We start from the raw sequence: 16,242 nt of genomic DNA on the forward strand, positions 1-16,242 counted from the left end.
TTAAAAGCAACACGTGAAGTCACCGAACACTCACCTGCGCATGGCAGTTCTGATCAGGAGACTGGAGCTTCCGCCGGGGAAAACCGCTTATTTTGCCAAAGTTTTTTTCTTTCCTTTGTAAAAGGACAGCTGGCTCCAAGATACAGATGTGGAATTACAGAAAGTCACCACAAGCCCGTTGCTGTCTAACAATGTTATAAATCCATTCCTTGCTCCACTGCACTTTTTTTCAGACGTTCAAAAGCGGTTCAAGAACTCCCAGGAATCGGCGTCCCTTGATCGCGTCCTGAGCGCTCACACACCGCTGGCGGGCCTCCTGCCCCAGACACGGGCCTCCACAAACCCGTCTCTGCCTGGAAGTCTCGAGACTGGGCGCTGTGTGAAGGTTGCAGGTCCGTGCGGAGTTCGTCCACGGGATCGAGTGCTGGTGGGAGGAAAGCCCCACGGGTGTTGACCTGCATCGAGGTCAAGTTATCCAGCCTGGCGCGGGCCGCCTGCTGTGTCACGAAGGCGTCAGCACACACGGGAGCTTGGCTACGCGACTGTCCTGCGCGTCCTCCATCGGGGTCCGGATCTCATGCGCCTTGGGGATGTTGTCCGGAGCCTGATTTAACAGGAGTTTGGTAAGTTCCTTGGACTAAGGGCTAGGCGTAGAGGGAAACGTTTCTTCCTTTTTCTTCCTGATCCCTCATCTTCTCCAACTTTCCCACCTCCCTCCACTCCTGAGGAAGCAGCCAACGCATCCATCTTGGTGTCGGGTCGATCGCCAGCCACAGGGCCACCTCTACTGGTGAGTCAGGGTGGAAGAGCCCCAGGTCGCCCCCAGTTAGAAGATCTTGTCCGGACTGAAGTTCGGGATAATGGTGACCAGCTTCTCGGCCAGAAACTGCGTCAGCTGCGTCCGCGGCGGCGCCTCCAGCGCCCCAGGCTCCGGGAGGAGCTTTCCCGCCACTTTCCCTCCACAGCGCAGGGCCCACCCCACCCCCCACCTCATTATACTATTCTTTTACTTCCTCCTTCCCTTCCCTTTTTAAAATATTTGATTTAGATAATGGATACTATTTAGCCACCTCGGAAGAACCTTCGTTCCAAAAGGGGCTTCAAGCTTTTTTTTTTTTGAAAAAAATATGAAAAAACATATTTGCACATTGCATGTTATAGTTAAGTGCATGTGATTCAGGGTACCACCAAATAATTCTAACAGAAAGAGTGGTACAACAGCTCTCTGGTGGTAAAAATTAATGGAGTAAAACAATTTATTCCTCAAATTTTCTTCTTTAACTTGTGATATATTGGGAGATAATTCTACATGGGTCTCTCTCTCTTTTTTTTTTTTTTTCTGTACATCTTGCAAGCAGGGGCACTGACTGCCCTTTGTTCCAGATGATCTTTTATCTACTTATTTATTTTTTGGCTGTGTGGGGTCTTCGTTGCTGTGCGTGGGCTTTCTCTAGCTGCGGCCAGCGGGGACTACTCTTTGTTGCGGTGCGCGGGCTTCTCATTGCGGTGGCTTCTCTTGTTGCAGAGCAGGGACTCTAGGCATGCTGGCTCAGTAGTTGTGGCTCACGGGCTCTAGAGCTCAGGCTCAGTAGTTGTGGTCCATGGGCTTACGTGCTCTGTGGCATGTGGGATCTTCCCGGACCAGGGTTTGAACCCGTGTCCCCTGCATTGGCAGGCAGATTCTCAACCACTGTGCCACCAGGAAAGCCCTCCCCAGGTGATCTTTTAAATGATATTTTTATAGAGAATAAACTTGGATGGTAGAGTTAATGTCTCCCTCTGAAGCAAGTAACAGGTGTGCTTACGGCCCTGGAAGATAGAGATGGTCATTTCTTTCTAGAAAAAAGGGCATCTGTGCTCACTGTCCAGTGTAAAATATTTAGGTTCCCAAAGCTCGGAGTCCTTCTCCTGTCATACAAGGCCCAATTCATGTCACGATATGGCCCAAATTCATGTCAGCTTGTAAGAACTGGAGCTCAGAAAAATGGTATAAATGCTGATACTTTGGTACTGCATTTGCAATAAACTCACCTTTGATCTCTGCCTTGTGTCATCTGCCAGCATCCATGAAGCTTGGCAGACTAGCTGACCTCTCAGAGATTTGTTGATGGTTTTTGGCAACATAGGTGATATGCTTACAGGGATCTGGCCTTTTGGAAGAGGAAAGAAATGGACCTTGTGGGCTAACTAATGGGATTTGAATAAAATTCATGGGACTCAGTAGTGACATGTTGACAAAATCATATGGTCAACTGGGCAATGAATGGTCCTCTGCTTTATTGCCTGTTGATGAGGAAGAACTGGAGAGGTGGTTGCAAGAAGAGTACCAGGAAGAAGGTTCAAATACAGATAGATGCCCAAACACTGTCTGGGTGTTGCCAACTGTCTTCTCAGCTGGGGCTGGGGGAGGACTTCCTTACCAATCCGGCAGTCAGCCTCAGGTCTTTCCCATTGTAACAACTGAGACTAAGATTTGTTTGAGGGTGGCAGAGGGCAGATATTTCTGACCCTCTAAGAAAACAGTTATAGAGATGTGCACCCACACAGGTGAAACAAGGGATATTCATGACCTCTGTTGCAAAACCGAGCAAATCATTTGAATCTTGGCTGGTTTGCTTGGGAGATGAGGGGACCAGGCACATAAGGCTTGTTAAGAAGGATGGTAACAGCCTAGCCTTCTTACAGCTCAGCCCCTCCTACAGTCTATGATGCCAAACTTAAATTCATTTGGCATCAGGGTTTTTATTTTTTGCAGTGGATCTTGGCTGCTGTAAGAGAGCTTTGGCACTTTCAGAAGAAATCCATGAGAGAGATCAATTCCCATGGGAAATTATAGATGGAGCATTGGCTGGTGTTTGGCCTCTTACGGTGAAGATTGTTTTAATAATGCTGATAAAGGTGACCCATCAGAAAATAAGAAACTGACTCAAAGGAATGTAGATAAACTAATTCAATCAGCCTTGCAAACCTGGAAAACTTCCTAGAGTAGAGACAGCCCAACTTAAAGCTTAGTGGGCAAGAGTTAAGATGGATTCCTAAATCTTAAATCTGAAAAAGAATATATGTATATATATTATACATATATATATTATATGTATTTATATAAAATACATTATATATATTTATATATATATTTATATATATATAAAACTGAATAACTTTGCAGTACACTTAAAACTAACACAACATTGTAAATTAACTACACTTCAATTAAAAAAAAAAGATGGACTCCTAAAAATAGTTGCCACTGTGCAAGCCCAAATCAGTCATACAGACCTCATGAGCCAACCCAGAAAGCAATGTGACTGCTGAGATAGGAGACCTCAAAATTGATGGGGTCAGTAATAATGACCTTGCTACCCTAGATAAGGCTTTGGATGAGGTGAAAACATCAGGAGTTTGTTTCATTGAGTCACAAGTCACTGTCATGCCCCCTGATACTGGGAGTAAATACAAAGCCTTGCTCCTTGGCTCAGAGCTTTTCTCTCTGTGCCCTTGGTCCTCTCTACTCTTGTACCCTGAACTTGTACCCCCATACCTTGGAATGCAAATTAAATATATTTTAGACCTTCTAACTCTTCATCTGTACCTCTTAAACTCTTTCTTATGTTTCCTACCATTTTTTTTCTCTCTGCACTACTTTCAGAATTCTTTTGCCTCCACTTCCATTTTGCTAATTCTCTCTTTTTGTGGCTAATCTGCTGCCACACTCATTCACTGAGTTTCAAATTTCAGTTGTTATATTTTTCACCCCATTTACTGTAATGATCTCTCAATACTGTATGCATTAATTTTAAAAATAATTTCCTATTACATGCTGATTCTGCCAAGCTTATTTTTATTCTAATAATGAAGTAAGCCTATTTTTCTTTTTTTTCTGTTTCTCTTCCTTTTTTTTTTTAATGCTCCGCATCTAAGTTAATTATCTGAAGTTTTTTGTTCTGCTTCTGTTTTCTGTTGTTTCTGATAAACTTTATACATGTTGCCTTATTATCTTGCCAGCTTGGTTATTTTTCAGTTTATCATAAAATGTTTCTTGGGAGCATTCTCACAAGAAAGGGCAAAATAGAGATGGTGTCCTCCAGAAGGAGTACATTCATTCCTTCCCAGAGCTCACTGGCGCTAACAGTTCAGGATCATGTTAATCTAAATTACAGTTTGTGATTATTTGGGGACATTCCCAACAAAGGCAAGTGGAGCTCTATAACACTATGACAGTTACATGTGTTTACAGGCACTCAAGGATGGATTCCTTCCCTACTCCCTTGCAAAGTGACAGAGGGTTTACTTTAGGTTCACCTTACTCTAACCGTGTAGCCTTTAGTGTCACAAATCAACATCGTAGGCTCACGAATCAAAGTCCTCACCATGGGTGTCCCTAGACTTTTCAGGGTCCTTCCAGGCCATAGCTAGGTTTAGCCAGAGCAAATGCCTTATGGCAGGGTGGATTAGAATCTTCCTTTTCCCCTCCTGTTCTTAGATTGCAGGCTGGGAATTCCTTAATATTTCATCAGATTTGTGCTGCCTTTATGAAGATTATTCTTTTACTTTATCCTTTATTTTTAGTTGTTTCTAGTAGGAGGTTTGGTAAAAATAATCTACCTTTACGGGAAAGTGGTGATCAGAGACATGAATATTTTTACTCCTTTTACTACTGATTTCTAATTTTATTGCATAATTGTCAGAGAACATAGTCTATATAAAGCCTTTATTTATTGTCTGTTACATAGTTGTTTTTGTTAATATTTAACTTGTTCATCAAAAAGATGTTCTTTAAATGCAACATCTTATTTATATGATACACTTTTCTATGTTAAAATGATAAGAAAATATTCAAACATGATTTGAGTTTTGCTAAAATAAAAAGAGAAGATATTCCATTAAGGAACTTAGCAAAACATTTTCAACCATGATTTAGTTTTAGATAAAGCCAATATATTACTAAACATTGATGTTTACAAATTCTTCCTTCAATGAGTAGATTAGATCACATCATTTCATTAATCAAAAAGTATTTCTTTAATGCCCAGTATGTGTTTGGCACTTTATTGGGTAATGGAAGCTAGATCAAAGAAGTATTTCACATGGTTCTGATCTTCTGAGAATTTACAATTGGCTAAAAAGTGATATAATTTCTAAAAATTAAAATAGTGCTATACAATATAATACCTAATAAGGCATAGCAATTTCCAGGATGACTGCTACAAGCTGTAAGAGCTTAGGAATTCAATTAATGCTAGAGCATTTAAACAAATAATTGTGGATTAAGTGGATGGAGAATTGGGCCTCAAAATGCATAGACTTTGGATGCAGTCAGAGAAAGGAGACATAAGGAGCAATTTACCTCAGCTTCCTCTTTAAAATAATGTAATTGAATATCTATACAGTTATGGCTCCTGAAAAGCCTCTTAGCTTGTATGTTATTAGAATAATAAGAAAATGGATTGCTGAAAATATGTAGTATTTTATCTAAAGATTAATATGCAGTAAATTTCTTTAATAGCTTATTTTATCACTCTATCAGTTACTGATAATTATAACTTATTAACGTTGTTTTTAACTAAACAATTGATGTTAAGTGTGAAGCCACATATTATTTTTTAAGTCTTTTTCTCTTAAGTGTTTTAAACTGATTTTATTTTTTAACCATTTCTTCTTATTCTAAGTAGATTTTGTAAAACATATCCTTACAATGAAAAAAGAATAGAAGTGCAACTATGGTTGATTAAACTTCAAGCATCTTGTTATTAATGACTATGTCTGGGGACTATTTGATGTGCAACTAAACTTAAAGCCTTTATTTTCTGCCACCCTTCGTTTATCTTACACAGTTAACACATGTCTAGATAAAAACACCCAAGATTACTATGGAAAATAAAGACGGGTATATTTTTCACATACTCAAGGTGGAGAAAGAGATATTCTAATTCTAACCTGCTGTGTTTTCTTGTTATGTTGACAGTCAAGCTGACTGAAAGTGACTGATTTTCACCATTTTTGAAAGTTACTATTTTTGACTGGAACAGTTGAGAATGTTCCTGTATTGCTGGAATATTTGGAGGGGGAGAACTCCCCAAAGTAGAAAAGCATTGAGAACTCAAAAGCATATGGTATAATCCTTGTTTCACTTTTTAAAAATTAGAATAATTGTAGTGTCTTTTCTTATGATTAGGAGTGGGTTTCTTTCTTCTTTTTTAGTAGACTTTATTTTTTACAACAGTTTAGATTTAAAGAAAAATTGAGAAGATAGTACAGAGAATTCCCATGCACCCCATATCCAGTTTCACATATTATTAACATCTTATGTTATCATGATACATTTGCTACACCTAATGAACCAATCTTGACCTTATTGTTAACTAAAGTCCATATCATTTGGAGTCCCTTAGTTTTAGCTAAGGTTCTTTTTCTGTTCCAGGGCACCATCCAGGATACTACAGTGCATTTAGTTGTCATGTCTCTTTAGACTCCTTTTGACTGTGACAGTTCCTCAGAATTTGCTAGTTTTGATGACCTTGACAGTTTTGTGGAATATTAGTCAGGCAGTAGAACGCCCTTCTACTGGAATTTGTCTGATGTTTTTCTAATGATGAGATTGGAGTATGGGCTTTTAGGAGGAAGACCACAGAGGTAAAGTGCCATTTTCATCAGACTGTATCAATAATACATACTATCAACACAATTTATCACTATTGATGTTGACCTTGATCACCTGGCTGAGGTAGTGTTTGTCAGGTTTCTCCACTGTGAAGTTAGTAACCCCTCTTTCCCTACTGTACTCATTGAAAGGAAGTCATTATGCCCAGTCCACACTGAAGGGGTAGAAAGTTATGTGCCCTTCCTCTAGGGCAGAGTATCTCATAAATTATCTGTAATTCTTCTGCATGGAAAATTTGTTTCTTCTTTCCCTTCCATTTACTTATTCAATTACTTATTAATATCAACATAGCCTCATGGAAATGTATTTTATACTACTTTAAATATTTTGTTTATCAAATTGTTCCTTCTGGGGCTACTGGGAGCTCTTTCAGTCGATTCCTATATCCCTTTGACATGCCCCCATCATGGTGAAGTTTTTCTGAGGACTTACTTTTGGGCTCTACAAGATATGCCAGACTCGTATATTTCCTGCCCCAGTCCTGGAATCTGCCATTTATGCAAGTTTTGCTGGTTCCTTTGGCTGGAGAAAGGTTTTTGAAACCAAGATCCGTATGTTAGGTATGCTCATTGCTATTGTGATGTGATTGCTTTAGGCCTTCTTAGTTGACAGAAAAAAGAAATATATGTGAGTATACGAACCTGTGTATATACATATATCTGTAAATATTTCTATATGTAATCATCTGTATCTATATTAAGCTAACTATGAGTTCATCCTGATGTCTCCTGTCTGTTGCCACATGGATCATTCTAACCTCCTTCCTTGCTTGTATGTAAACTCCTACTTGAACAGTGAGAAATCTGACTCTCATCATACACCATTCATTGACATAATTGTTCAATTCCAGGATACATGTATAGCAGCATCATAATTGTTAACTTGCACCTCCATGGAAAACAACTTTATCAGATGGAAGACAGTCAAAGAATCCACTCATTTCCAGTTATGTAGGTCATCACCTTCCCCTGCCCCCAACTCCCTTAGTAATGTAATGTAGTAATGTAAGTTTATCTGATAACAGTCTGCAGTCCTTTCTAAGAGCCCCCAATCTCCTAAAGGATTTTAGATAAGTTAAAGTTCACTTTTTGTCTATAAAGTTCTACGGAACTTGACAAATCACAGAGAATACTTTCACCACCCTAAAAAATCCTCTGTGCTTTATTATTCAACACCTCTCCACCAAACTCCTGGCAATCATCGATCTCACTGTCTATAATTTTGCTTTTTCCAGAATGTCATAGAATTGGAATCATCAATTTGAAATTTTTTCAGACTGGCTTCTTTCACTTAGCAATATACATTTAAGTTTCCTCTGCGTATTTTCATGGCTTGATAACTCTATATTTAATTGTTGAATAATATTCCACTGTATAGATGTACATAGTTTGTTTACCCGTTGACCTGCTGAAGGAGACATTGGTTGCCTCCAACTTTTGAAATTATGAATAAAGCTACTATAAACCTTCACATACACGTTTTTTTGTGGACATTCGTTTTCAGATCAGTTAAGTAAATATCTAGGAGTGTGACTACTAGAACATGTGGTAAGACAATGTGTTGTTTTGTAAGAAACTTCCAAACTATCTCCCATAGTAGCTATAGCATTTTGCATCCCCACTAGCAAAGAATGAAAGTTCCTGTTCCATAGCCTATTCAGCAGTTGGTATTGTCATTTTTTTAAATTGTAGCCATTCTGGTAAGTGTGTAGTGATAGCTCATTGTTGTTTTAATTTGCAATTGCTTAATTTAATTTGCAACTGCCTGATTCTTTTTCAGAAGGTTATGACAAATAATGTTGAACAGCTTTCATATGCTTATTTGCCATCTGTAGATCTTCTTTGGTGAGATATCTATTGATATTTATTGCCCATTTTAAAATTAGTTTGTATTTTTTTATTGTAGAGTTTTAGAATTCTTTGTATAGTTCGGATATAAGTCCTTTATCAGATATGTGTTGTTTTGCAAATATTTTTCCCAGTATTTTGTATATTAATCTTGTATTCTGTAAGCTTATTAGTTCCAAGTTTTGTTTTGTTCACTCCTTGGAATTTTCTATATAAACAATCATGTCGTCTGTGCACAAAGACCATTTTATTTCTTCCTATCCAATTTGTATAGATTGTTATTTCAATTTCTTGTCTTAATGCACTTGCTAGGGCTTCTAGTATGATTTTGAATAGAATTCGAAAGAAGGGACATCCTTACCTTGTTCCCAACTTTAGAGGAAAAACATCCAGTCTCTCACCATTAAGTATGATGAAGTTAGCTGGATTTTGTTTGTTTGTTTTAATAAATGTTCTTCATCAAGTTAAGGAAGTTTCACTGTATTCCTTCTATTCCTACTTTGCTGAGAGTTTTCATCATGATTAGGTGTTGGATGCTGTCAGATGCTTTGTCTTTATCAACTGATATGTTCATATGATTTTTTTTAGCATGTTGATGTAGTGGATTACATTATTTGATTTCCAAAGGGTGAATCAGCCTCATATACCTGGAATAATTCCTTCTTGGTTGTGGTGTATAATTGTTTTTATTCATTGTGGGATTATTTTTGTTAATATTTTGTTAAAGATTTTTGCATCTATGTTCATAAGAGATATTGACTTGTAGTTTTCTTTTCTTGTTATTAATCCATTAATAATATTTTCTTGGAGAATTGCCATCTTTATCATTACATAATATCTCTCTTTATCCCTGATAATTTTCCTTGCTCTGAAGTTTGTTTTGTCACAAATTAATGTAGTTACTCCACCTTTTTTTGATTAGTGTTAATATAATATAACTTAATCTATCCATTTACTTTTTAACCTATCCAAATCTTTATATTTAAAGTGGGATTTTATAGATGGTATACAGTTGGGTCTTTTTCTTTTATCCATTCTGACGGTTTCTGCCTTGTGATTGGTGTAGTTCGAACATTCACATTTAATGTGATTATGATATAGCTTGATTAATATCTAATGTTTGTAATTGTTTTTTATTTGCTGCAGTTATTCTTTGCTTCTTCTTTATTCTCTTTTCCTTCCTTCTCTTGTTTTAATTGAGCATTTTATGTGATTCATTTTATCTCTTCTCTTAGCATATCGATTATACTTCTTTCAAAGATATTTTAGTCTTTGCCCTGCTGTTTGAAATATACATTTACAACTGATTCAGTCCACATTGAAATAATGCTATATCACTTCTTAGGTAAGACAAATACCTCATAATAGAATATGCCCAATCCCCAGCCCCACATACCTTAAGAAATTCCTGACATCCATTTCACTTTTGCACATGCTATAATCACCAATATTGTTATTATTATACTTCAAACAAATGGCTATCTTTTAGAGCAAGTAAGAAGGAAAATTATTTTAAATTATATTTTATCTTCATTCATTCCTTCTCTAATACTCCTTTTTGTTTGTGTAGATATGAGTTCCTGAACTCTATCATTTTTCTTCTCCCTGAAGAACTTCTTTTGACGTGTCTTTCAGAGCAGGTCCAGAGATTTGGATTTTTCTTGGCTCTTCACCATGAGAACCTGGTGAGATTCCTGAAGGTAAAACCCCCACACACATATGTTTGCTTCCTGTGAGTGGTCCTCAGTAGTTTCTCAGTTTGACACTTATTCTCAGCAATTTGTCAAAATTACCTTCAAGTATTCCTACCAGTTTATAGTTTCTGTTCCAAGTAAACATATCTTGGCTACTATCCACCTGTCTCTCCAGATTTTGGGGTGGATGGTGGTTTGCCTAACAGTCTCAGTTCTTTTATAGTTTAAAGAAGAGTTGTTGATTTTTGTTTTTTTCAGATTTTACTTGCTATGAGAATGGCAGTTATAACTTTTAAGCTTTTTACACATCAGGACTGAAACTGGAAGTCCCTTGCTTCACTTTCTAACTTATTTGGTAAAGGAAATCTATGTGCATGCAGGGCAAAATATTTATTGATGAGATAAATCAACTGAGTTATCAGAGATTTTCTTAGAAAATGATGAGCATGGAAATGAAGTTTATCTATTTTTTTTAAATAAATAAATGTATTTATTTATTTATTTTTGGCTGTGTTGGGTCTTCGTTGCTGCATGTGGGCTTTCTTTTTTTTTAGTTGTGGCAAGTGGGGGTTACTCTTCATTGCAGAGAGCAGGCTTCTTACTGCAGTGGCTTCTCTTCTTGCGGAGCACAGGCTCTAGGCGTGCAGGCTTCAGTAGTAGTGGCTTGCCAGCTAGAGAGCACAGGTTCTGTAGCTGTGACGCATGGGCTTAGTTGCTCTGTGGCATGTGTGATCTTCCCAGACCAGGGATCGAACCCGTGTGCCCTGCGTTGGCAGGCGGATTCTTAACCACTGCACCATGAGGGAAGCCCTGAAGTTTGGTTTAATTGATGCGAATTTTACTGGTATTTATTTTTTAATTAAAAAACAAATGCTCAGAACTTGATTCATTCGAAAGGCTATGACTAATATTGATTTAAATAAATTAGTTAGAATGTATAGATATGTTGGCCAATAGGCCCTATTATACTTGCTGTTTAGCATAATGTTGCCAGGAAACTAAATGAGCAGTTCCTGCCTCCCTCAAGAAGTTATTAGCTCTCTTTTTCAGGGAAATAACAGGACTTTGTTTATACCTTTATAAGAGCACTCAAATCAATCTACTGTAATTATCTGTTTGTGTCTGTCTCCCCTATGAGAATAAGTTCTTTGAAGGCATGGATCATATATCCTATTTATTTTGTATTTCCAGCACTTAGCATATTTCTTGGCCTATCATAAGTGCTCAAGAAATGTCTCTTAATTGATTGAATGAATACATTAATGAATGAAAAATATTTTCCATATAATAATACTGTGAGAGTGATTCTTTGGGAAATTTATGGCAAAATTCTAATATATTTGTATTATTTTGGTGTGTTTCATCTGAAAGTTGTCCACTGAAATGTTGGTATAACTGTTTCTTAATTTCATCATCTCAGCTATGTCCAAAATATCAAAATGTACATTATTTCTTGGAGATATAAAGCATAGGCTTTTAGAAAAAGAAATCTTATATTCTCAAATGTCTGATTAAGTTGACCAATGTTAACATTTATTTGTTTGTGTTACTATTTTTGTGACTTCTTTGTCACTTAGCACTTTTTCAGTACATCAGTGCTAATTAAACCCATCTGGGAGTTCTGAGTGGGAAAGTAGCAATAAAATATTATTAAAGAAAAATTCTTTGCTGCTCTGCCAACAAAGGTATCAGGAGGGGCATATGGTGTCAAGCAGAGAACTGGGATCAGCAAGAGCAAGACCACAAGCCCTAGAGGCTCTAAAGAGGGGCTTCATACATTATCTCCTGCCATAGGATAGTACCTTCAGAAACCTGTTACTGTCCACATCCTATAAGAGCAGGTTTATCTTTCAGTGGCAGATTGTGTTTAAAAAGTTCATAAGGTAGGGCTTCCCTGGTGGCGCAGTGGTTGAGAGTCCGCCTGCCACTGCAGGGGACATGGGTTCGTGCCCCGGTCCGGGAAGACCCCAGATGCCACGGAGTGGCTGGGCCCGTGAGCCATGGCCGCTGGGCTTGCGCGTCCGGAGCCTGTGCTTCTCAACAGGAGAGGCCACAACAGTGAGAGGCCCGCGTACCGCAAAAAAAAAAAAAAAAAAAAAGTTCATAAGGTTGATGGAAAAAAGCTATAATACAAATTTGCAAATACAAAACAGTTATCATAGAGAAAGGAACTGGAAAAATGTATGTGTACTTAAGTATTAATATTTCCACATATATGTTTACTTACTTGGGAAATTTGTCCAGAGAACTACTTGATGAACAGGATGTGCTTTCTCAGGGCTCCTGTAACAGATTATCACAAATTTAGTCTAGTTAGTTTTGTAGTCTAGAAATTTGAAATGAAGGTGTAGGCAGGGCCATACACCCTGTAGGCTCCAGGAAAAGCTGGGTTTTTTTGTTTTTTTGTGTGGTTTTTTTTTTTTTTTTTTTTTTTTTTGCCTCTTCCTCGTTTCTCGGGTTTGGCAGTTATTGCTGTTCCTTGGCTTGTAGCTGCATTGCTGACATCTGCCCCATTGTCACATGGAGTTCTCCCTATGTGTTTCTGTGTCTAAATTTCCCTTTTCTTAAAGGAAACCAATCCTATTGGAGTTGGGGCCCAGCCTAATCCAGATAACCTTATTTTAACTTGATTACCTCAGCAAAGACCCTATTTTCACATAAGATCACCTTCACAGACTCCAAGTGGATATGAAATTTGGGGGCACACCATTCAACTCAGTACAGGAAGTTAGATAAATCCAGTATTTAACGGTACCGGGATAAGGTAGGTTGGTAGCTTGATACAAACATTTACAACTAAGGACCATTTTGTCAAAAGGACAAAGACATTTTAAGTCATTTTAGGACAATTTTAAGGCTATGACTCCACAGTCATTTCAACAGTCAGGTTGACTTTGCCTCAAGCACCAGAATACTTGAGGACCTTTGGACATCAGTGCCAAACTTAGTCTTACTCCTTTTCCTGCTTTCCAGGCTGCGCAGTGCCCTATTTGATAGATTGATGCTTTCTTTAGATATGTTAATAAATTCCTTCAGTTTTCTGAGGAGTTTTCCACTGCTGAACCAATAGCCCTCTCTACTTTGCTATCTCTGCTGGGATTATTTTTATTATTTTTATTTTGAAGCAATATTCTTACAGATAATTGCATTTCCGTGCATGTAATGGGTGGCAGCGGGGATGCTGGCTACCATATGGTGGTACTGACCACCATAATAACCACAAAAATAACAAAACATAATAGTAACCATTTACGGAGAATTTATGGCTATAGGAAACATCTCATTTAAGAAGTACAGGTGTTTCACATGAATTATAACAAATGATTACAAGATAACTTAATAGGCATTATTTCCTTATTTTACGTGTGAGGAAACTAAAACTACTAAGTAATTTGCTGAAGATTACTTAACTAGTTAAGTAGTGGATTAGAAACAGATTTGTCTATGTTACTGCAAAGTTTTTCTACTTTGATACAATAACCCAAACTAGTAACCACTATATGTACTGGGATGATCAAGCTGAGTCTCTGTCTCTCTCTGTCTTTCTCTGTCTCTCTCTCTATTTTCCCTCTTATTTTTAAACAACATAACATTTTGAAATCATTATATATTTTTACTTTCAAAGTAGAGTATTACAGATTAACTTAATTGACCAGACAACCACTTTTCCTGGAGAACTTTTTCTAAAACTATTGTTCTTTGTACCACACTCTGGAAAACACTACTTTGCAAGCTTTCAATCAGTATCCGCCTTGTTTTTCTCATTCTCTACTCTTGTCGCAACTTCCTTTCAGACAATATGTTTTTTTTTTTTAATAAATTTTTATTTATTTATTTACTTTTGGCTGTGTTTGGTCTTCACTGATGCGCGCAGGCTTTCTCTAGTTGCGGCGAGCAGGGGCTACTCTTCGTTGAGGTGCGCAGGCTTCTCATTGTGGTGGCTTCTTTTGTTGCGGAGTACAGGCTCCAGGCACCCGGGCTTCTGTAGTTGTGGCACGTGGGCTCAGTAGTTGTGGCTCACAGGTTCTAGAGCACAGCCTCAGTAGTTGTGGCACACGGGCTTATTTGCTCCACGGCATGTGGGATCTTCTCGGACCAGGGCTCGAACCCGTGTCCCCTGCATTGGCAGGCGGATTCTTAACCACTGTGCCACCAGGGAAGTCCAGACAATATGTTTCTGTTACTGAAATATTTTCTTTCATTCATCTTCTGCAAAGTGGTGAGAGCTGAGTTCATTAAACACTGACCTGCTCTGAGTCTGTTAATACAGTGAAAATGGGACCGTTAGAAAGGTCTCGTTTCTAATTATGTCATCTGAAAAAGGTAGCACAGTAATGAATCAATTGATGTAGCTATACCCATTAACCAATTGCTTGAATTAGTTTGCTGATGGGCTGGCTCATCCCTGTTGGAGAAGAGCATCCTGAGTGGTGCAGGTGTTGGTGTTGGAAGGGTTCCTGAAGTTGTTGGCATGGAGACGGGTTAGTGCAGGTGTTGGCATTTATTGGTGTTGGCTTTAGGAAAGGCTGAGCTTACTGCAAAAAAAAACCCATGTAAATTAATTTTGGGACACTATTTAGGTTGGAAGGTGTATTAATTTCCTAGGGCTGCTGTAACAAATACCACAAACTGCTTGGCTTAAAACAACTGAAATTTGTTTCCTCACCATTCTGGAGGCCAGAAGTCTGAAACTGGTAGATTTGTGTTCTGTTATCACAGAGCTTTGTTCTCTCCTGAAGTCTCCAGGAGAGAAACTTTTCTTCCCTCTTCCAGCTTCTGGTGGCTCCAGGAGTTTCTTAACTTCCATGGCTTCATAACTTCAGTCTCTGCCACTATCTTCACATAACTTCTTTTTTCTCTGTGTGTCTCTCCTTTGTGTCTCTTAGAAGGAAACTGTCATTGGATTTTGGGCCCAATTATCCAGGAGGATCTCATCTCGACATCTTAAACCTAATTATTACATCTGCAAGGTCTTTTTCCAAATAATGTCACAATTACTGATGCCAGGGAGGAGGACATAAACATATCTTCTGGAGACCTCTGTTTAATCCACTACAGAGGGTAAGTGTCACACTTAATTCCAAATTTTTCCTAAGGCCAACCTTGCCACTGTATCCATGAAATTTTCAGGCTAAATGGAAAACTGATAATTTGAACTAAGCACTCAAATAAAACTTATCAGTACAATCCTTAAGGCTCTGAATTGTGTGGAGAAAGGTAGAAATCTGAGCAGTATCGAGATCTCTTATGAAAGAAAATGAGATGACTAGTTGGAGGATTATGAACAACATCTGCTAGTACAGCTTCTTCATGTTACTCTATGCTCATTTTTATCCCTTTTAATAATAGTATATGTGGGAACTCGTATCTGTGTTTCTACTAGGAGATCCAATTGTCACAAATTTTAGTACAATCAACGCTATCGCAAGCTTGTAGAAACATAACCTAATTTTCTTCGAAATGATAGCATATTTATAGGCTTGTTTTTTATCTTACATTTCATATTTTTCGATTTTGCTAAATATTATAGAGAAAAGTATTCTCTGATTCATGAGTCCACATGACTCTTTATTTTCCTTACCATAATATTCATTGAAGTGTATAGTAGTTTCATGTCCCTGGCAGCTAGTAGATGGTCAATAAATATTTCTTGTAGGAATAAATATTTAGAAATAAAGACAAAATGAGACTGAATAATTTAACTAAAAGTCATTTGTTCATAGTAAAACTGTACCTCTATCATTTCAGTTCTAGTCAAATTACTGTAATTGTTAATAAACAGATTGTGAATATTTTTATGTTATATTATCAATGTGTTTAAATGCAGTGGCACTTGGTGAAGAATGAAAGAGTAACTGAATTATATAGTTTGAGGATATGGGAGATAATCATATATATAACAAATATTAATTGACTCATTCCAAGCAAGGTCTCATGTTAGAATCTCTGACAGGGGGAGTCGTAGAAAGAAACCGTTTTTGTGGTAGCTGATTGCTAAATGGGTCCCAACAATCCCTGTCGCCTGGATTCCCACAGTTGTGTC

General features: G+C 37.8%; 1 pseudogene; it reads right to left on the bottom strand.

Moving 5' to 3' along the window:
• Window positions 1–248: 248 nt before the first annotated feature.
• Window positions 249–994, bottom strand: LOC132437168 (DNA replication complex GINS protein PSF2 pseudogene; annotated as a pseudogene).
• Between the last annotated feature and the right edge of the window lie 15,248 nt (window positions 995–16,242).

Source organism: Delphinus delphis, chromosome 14 (genome assembly GCF_949987515.2).
Source record: "Delphinus delphis chromosome 14, mDelDel1.2, whole genome shotgun sequence".
In the NCBI taxonomy this organism is placed as follows: Eukaryota; Metazoa; Chordata; class Mammalia; order Artiodactyla; family Delphinidae; genus Delphinus; species Delphinus delphis.